The sequence below is a fragment of the Bos javanicus genome, chromosome 1, assembly GCF_032452875.1.
Source record: "Bos javanicus breed banteng chromosome 1, ARS-OSU_banteng_1.0, whole genome shotgun sequence".
NCBI classification, from domain to species: domain Eukaryota; kingdom Metazoa; phylum Chordata; class Mammalia; order Artiodactyla; family Bovidae; genus Bos; species Bos javanicus.
This window is the reverse complement of record NC_083868.1, coordinates 120,491,064-120,498,127: the sequence shown is the minus strand read 5'-3', so window position 1 is coordinate 120,498,127 and position 7,064 is coordinate 120,491,064. Positions and strand designations below refer to the sequence as shown.

Below are 7,064 nucleotides of genomic sequence, written 5' to 3'. Positions count from 1 at the left end.
CTTATACATGGATTTCATAGCAGCATTATTCATAAGAGCTGAAAAGCAGAAATAATTCAAGCAACTATAATACATAAGTGAATAAACCAAATGTGGTATATCCATAAAATGGAACATTATTCAGAATAAAAAGGAATGAAATATACTTTGAAAATATATCTGTGAGCTCATAATGACACCTAAAATACATACACAAACATGGATAACTAATTACCATTGGTGGTTGGTTAGGCATCATCTTGTGCTCAGTCACTAAGTTGTATCTAGCTGTTTGACTTCCCTGGTGGCTCAGACGGTAAAAGCGTCTGCCTACAAAGCGGGAGACCCAGGTTCGATCCCTGGGTCAGGAAGATCCTCTGGAGAAGGAAATGGCAACCCACTCCAGTATTCTTGTCTGGAAAAATCCCATGAACGGAGGAGCCTGGCAGGCTACAGTCCGTGGGGTTGCAAAGAGTCGGACACGACTGAGCAACTTCACAACAACAACAAGCTCTTTGCCACCCCTGGACTGTAGCCTGCCAGGCTCTTCTATCCATGAGATTCTCCAGCCAAGAATTTTGGAGTGGGTGGCCATCCCCTTCTTCAGGGGATCTTCCCGACCCAGGGATCAAACCCAGGTCTCCTGCATTGCAGGTGGATTCTTTAATGACTGAGCCACCAGGGTAGCCCAAGCTATCATCATACTATTTTGAAAATTAGTATAATAAAACAATAAAAATTACTTTTTGCAAATTTTCAAAAATTTAGCCTAAGTATTATTTCTTATAATGCTGTTTCAATGAGATACAACTTCAAGACATTTTGTACCAAACCTAATATATTAAAAAGTTGTAGGTTGTATATTTAAGTGTTCCTTACAGTGCATACAACTAAAGGTCAAGTCAACAAAGTTTGCTTTATACATGATACAGATTCTAATATGGTAAATGATGTTTACTTTTTTTCTTCATAAGTTTATTTTTTTCCTTCTCTGAACTTCTGCTTTGGTTTTATTGTTTTGTTCTCTGTGGATTTAACCACTTTTAGGGAATACTAGTCACACTGAAAATTATTGAATGCTACCTAGAAACAAATTTATTCACACATGCATGAGTATCAACACTTGTGGGAGAAGGGACTTCTGTGTTCGTGCTCAGTCGCTTCAGTTATGTCCCACTCTTTGTGACCCTATGGATTGTAGCCCACCAGGCTCTTCTGTCCATGGAATTTTCCAGGCAAGAATACTGTAGTGGGTTGTCATGCCCTTCTCCAGGGGATCATCCTGACCCAGGGGTCGAACTTGCATCTCCTGCATTGCAGGCAGACTATAGCTGAGCGGGGTAGCCCCCTTTTTCCTTATAAATCGCATTAATTTGAAACCTGAAATTTTCAGCAAGATACTTTCTAAAGGCCCTGAAATTCAATAAGCATCAGAAAAATATTATTATGTCATTAGTAATGACATACATTAGATGAAAGCAAAAATAAATTTCAATTTCTATTAAAAGTAGAAAAAACTGATAGAACATTGATCTTAATGATTGCTTGATGTTGAATAAAAATGAATAGGAATTAGAACACAATGGACCCTCTCACCCTTAAATTTTGCTAACAGCTACAATAGCTTTAACAATGTAATAACCTTTCACAGAAAGTATCTGTAAGGGACTTCCCTGATGACAGCCGGTAAAGAATCTACCTGCAGTGCAGGAGACGCAAGAGACGCAGGAGATGTGGGTTCTATCCCTGGGTTGGGAAGATTCCCTGGAGGAGGAAATGGTGACCCACTCTAGTATTCTTGTCTGGAGAATTCCATGGTTAGAGGAACTTGGCAGGCTACAGTCCAAAGGATCACAAAGAACACACACAACTGAACACACACTGGACTGGATATGTAAACATAAATTTTGAAAATGTGAGGCTGTATTTAAGGCCCTCGTTTGACTTCCAGGCCAATCCTAAAATCTACAACTCAAGGCAGCAGGAACTCAACTTCTATTTTATTGTTATGTGGAAATGGCACCAGGGAAAGGCTAGCCAGCAGTGGAGCTGGTCAGTGCATCTGCCATCCCCAGGTGCTGTCTTGGTGAGACTTGTCAGTCCTCTCCGCCTTGTGCACTGATGCTGAAGACTCCCTCCTGACCAGACCCTCGTCACTTGCCAGGCTTGCCCCGTCATGGGGAGTTCCACGGCAACTGATCCTCATGCTCACCCTGCTGTCAAAGCATTCCAATTTTTAATCGCTCCATGACTTGTCAGATTCAATAGGAACCACATGGCCACAATTAAAACCTTTCTAATAATGAGAGGGCCAAACAAGGAAAAAAAGAAAAACAACTCTGGGCATGTTTCCTGTCACTGGTTCACATTCTGAAAGTAAGTTTGAGAAAATCCTTCAACTGAAATTTGTGTTTACACAGTGAGCAACTAAATGGTTATTCCCTTCATTCTGACAGCAAAACCAAGTGCTTGTGTCTGCACTTAGGGAATATTTCTGAGATTCTGGCTGGCTCACCTAAAGTATATTTCCACTCTGAAAAGAATCTCTTACCATCAGGGAAGAAAGCAGCCAAACTCCAGTTCCAAATCTGTGCACCACACCTGTCACTTCCTTACCTACTGGGAGACATTCTCTTCTTGGCTATATTTAGCTGGAAATGCTAAAGCATATTATAAAAACTCTTTATAAACTCAACAGAATGAACTTTATTTTCTTGAAAATGTTACCTGTATCACAGTTTTAGTTATTTCTCCCCTAGATTTTGAATTTCGACAGGATTGAGAATTATGCTGAAAACGGAAGTAAAAACTTTTCCTAACAATTGAAATGAATTTAACTCTCTGCTGTGTACAGATATTGATCCTATGATTTGGAACATATTTAGAAGAGGAAGAGATGCATCAAGCACTGTTATTTACTGGATTCTGAAAAGGCTTTTCTATGCAGACAAAAGTCACATTAGCTAAGAGACGCATCAGGCTATTTGTGGAAAAGATCTAACGGCATAGATGGTAATTGCAGACAACCTGTTTTTACTCTACAGAATCTTCTCCTAGTGTTTACTAAGAGGGAATATTACCAAGAGGTAAACACTATGTGGACTGAACACCTTTGCAACTTGTACTCTGGTGTTTCAACATTATTTTTTCCAGAATATTCATTTGTGTGTCCTTTTAGGTCCTTATGTTTTGAACACCATCAAGCAGCAAAAAATTTGATGAATTCATCTATTGTTCTTTTTATTTTATATTTCAGTTTTATTTTGGTAAGTACACAGTGTGAGATCTTCCCTCTTAATAAATGTTTAAGTGTACAATACATGACTGTTGACTACAGGTACCATGCCAAATAGCAGATCTCTAGAGTTTATTCATTGTACTTAACTGAAACTTTACGCAACTGGTAAGTAATTACTCTTTAAGAACTTTATTATGGAAAGTGTGGGCTAAATAATCAAATCCTAGAGAAAGCACCAAATGTTTAAGACTCTTCATTACCAGATCTTCTACACTGTTGCCCTATGTTACCATCCCTCAAGTTGGAAAACATTTGAATGATTTACAGTATCCAGATTTCCATGAATCTCTTTTGTAATTGTCAAACATGTCTTATCTACATATGAAAACTCAACTGTTTATCGTTTAATAAAGAAACCAAGTAGTAAATTCTATCTACTACTTTTCTTTCTACTTGCTGTATAGCTAGTCCTGGACCAGGGAATGTCTTGAGAGAGGAAATCTAAGCACATCTTTTTAAATACTAAAATTCACATACACTTCAGATTTTATTGAGTAGAAGTATTTACAAAGGTTCTACCTCATTTACCAACAGAGGGCTGTGGCTTCCCTACAGTAGTCAGTGGGCTTCTTGAGGGCATCACCATGTCTTACTAGTCTTTGTGCCCCAGTAGGAAAACAGCACTTCCTCGGGCACACAGTCATGTTAAATAAGAGAGTAGTTAAGTTAAACTTACAAGGATAGAAATGAATTTTTCTTAAGTCAATGGAGAACCCCTGTCCCAACAATTTATTATTTGTTACAACTTTCAAGTGACATTAATGTTGAGAGAATCATATTCTTAGAATTTTTCTTTATTCTTTGTTTTTTCTTCTTTGTTATAAGCTGAAATTAAATATCATATAACATTATGACCCTTAAACTTTTCTACCCATTCACAACAATTCCTATAAGTTGTACAAAGTTTATCCCATGCCCAGCAAACTGAAAGCTTTAGAATATTCATCATTCTGGACACTGAAGTTGACACATTTGAAGCTGAAATCAGTTCTTTTAAATTCAACTCAAGCACATTCCTGTAAAAAGTAGAGCTTGATGAGACTGTACTGAAATTCTCAATTCTAGTATAACCACTAAAAATCTTAGTCATATTTGAATTAATTGGCTATTTTTCTCCACTTTGATAGTAAAATAAATAAACTGATATGGTGCCACCCTTTAATCTATGTCAATGATTATACTTCTACCTCAACCATTTTTTACAGCAAAAATTAAAATACTAAAGTTTGGAGTTATATATTGAAGGAAAAGAATTAAATTACACTTGTTGTTTGTGTTTTCTCCTGTTTTGTCTCTTTGTGTGGTTTTGCCATTTACCTAGAAGAGCTTTTTGCTCTGTCCAGACCTTTTTATATGCTTGGCAAGCAGGGCTCTCCCCCGTGAGAGTGCTGACTTGGGCCATTGGTGCTAATTTGAGGTGTGCTGTGTGCTCAGCCACTGAGTTGTGTCTGACTCTTTGTAACCCCCTGGACTGTAGCTCGCCAGGCTTCTCTGAGATCCTGTGCCTATTACCTCACGTCCTCCACAAACCTTAGTCTGCTTTGCATTATATCACACAACCGACTCAACTCATTGTTGAGCATGAGAAACATTGTTACAATAGTGTTTATACTTATTTGTATGTATTTTTGGAAAAAAACTTAAAAATTTAAATTATAATTCAGAGGCATACCCATGAAATATCAAAAGTACACTAGTCAGGAAAATAGAATCTTTGTTTTATTGTTCTTTTCTATTAAAGCATTTGAAAAATTTTCAACACAATTTTACCTTTATTTCCAGAAAAAATTAGAGGTCCTTACTTCACTTGGCAGGATATTTTCTATTAAACATTTATAGTCTATTGGTAGGGCTGCCAGATTTAGTATTTAAAAAATATAGAACACCCAGGTACATTTGAGTTTCAGGTAAACAATGGAATTTTAAAACTTACTTGGGACATAGTTCCCTGAAAATTTTTTCATTGGCTACCTGAAATCTGAATTTAACTTGGTGTTCTGTATCTTATCTTACAATCCTATTTGTTGATCTTGATGAAAAACCCATGTTAAAAATTTCTAGTAAAAATAATTCTAGATAGAAGAAAGATCACAATAGAAACCCACTCTGACATGATGCCTTTTTACATGAAGTCAGATATACTGAAGTTTAGAGAATATCTGCCAACATTAGAAGAGGCACAGAGTAAAATACAATTTGGAATTACTTAATCCCTACCCCATTTTCATAAAAATATTCATTAATTGAGGATTTACGGTATTTCAGGAACTAACTATGTTAACTTCAAATGTAACCAGGGCAGCAAAAAGTCCCTTCTCTTCCTAGAGGAAGACCAGTCTAGAAAGAGACTGAGAGAAGGCATCGAAGGGAGGAGGTGGGGAAGAAGCATTCCCCACTGAAACAGACCAGAGTCCCTTGGAAAGATGGCTGATTCCAAGACAGGGGAGGTAAGGGAAGGTTCAAGATAAGCTTAAAATATCTGTGGTACCAGATATAGGTACTAAAATGTCACAAGGATCCAGGAGCCAACACAAAAGGACTCTCATAGGCTCAAATGATTTTTAGAACATTGTATTAGAACTCATTAAATAAAATTTGATTCCATGACTCTTTGCTGATAATAAGTGATAGAGAGATGATGATGATAGATGATAGATGGATAAAGAAGGGAAACTTGTTCTTCATAGAAGGTGCTGACTAATAAATATAGAAAGAATGAAAGAATCGCCATTTTGCAACCATCATTGTAAATATTAAGGAAAGAATAAATGGATGATAAATCTGGGGTGGAGAGGTTAAATGAGGTTCAGAATACTTACATAATATTAAATATCTTTCCAGAAATTGCTTATTACATTGATCCTCATGAATACACAAATTTTGTATTTGAGAATTCACCTGTTTGCTAAAATTCATTTGTACCTCAAATTCTCAGTCATTTGTAAATATGAACAGAGATATGAAAAACCCGAGTCACTTGATATGCATTTCCATTTCAGTTCTCATGCTATACGCAAGCATCTTTTACTTTAAGTAAAATATACCTTTTACTTAAAGGTATATTAAGTGTCAGGTTTTGCATTTTTGTGCTTTTTGTTGGTTAATTGGACAGTTTGTTGGATTTTTGCTGTTTCAGATAGTTTCAAAACACAGCAATGATGTCCTTTCTGGTGTTTCAAAGCATGAAAACTTTGTGATGTGCTTTATGGGAAAAAAATCTGTGTTAGATAAGCTTCTTCAGGCATGAGTTACAATAATGTTGGCTGTAAGTTTACTTTAGTGAATTGACAGTATAAAATTAGCTGTCTCTAAACAAACAAAAAACACATAAAAGAAGATTAGGTATTGATTGATACGTATGTTGTAACTAGAGGCACAAAGGAACTTAATCCAGGATTTCCTCTGGAAGCAATGATCAGAATTTCATAATTCAGCGTTTGCAGCAACTCAATAGAACAAAACTACTGTGAATATAACAGTTGACTATAGTTATTGTTGACCTGAAGCAGATAAACCGCTAAATATTTCTCTGGCAAAGATGGGTTTATTTGGGATCAGCAATTCAGTATCTGCAAACACAGGAAACCATGTGCAAGTCTCTGCAGAGCAAGGGAAGGAGAACACTTTTATAGGGGGGAAAAGGAGGTCAGGAGGGCTAATGTAATGAGTCATTGTTGTTCATGGGCTGAGTCCTTGACAGGAAAGCAGGAATCTTTCTTCTTCCCTTGGAGATACAGTGTCACAGCGTGTAAGAGCGCCCCCTTCTGGTAGCCCAACTCGAATTGAG

At 36.9% G+C, this 7,064-nt stretch overlaps 1 non-coding gene across 1 annotated transcript; it reads left to right on the top strand.

The window, feature by feature from the left end:
* The first annotated feature begins 277 nt into the window (after positions 1–277).
* Positions 278–351, top strand: TRNAC-ACA (transfer RNA cysteine (anticodon ACA)). Its single transcript has one exon. It is a non-coding gene; the product is annotated as a tRNA-Cys (tRNA).
* The last annotated feature ends 6,713 nt before the right edge of the window (positions 352–7,064 follow it).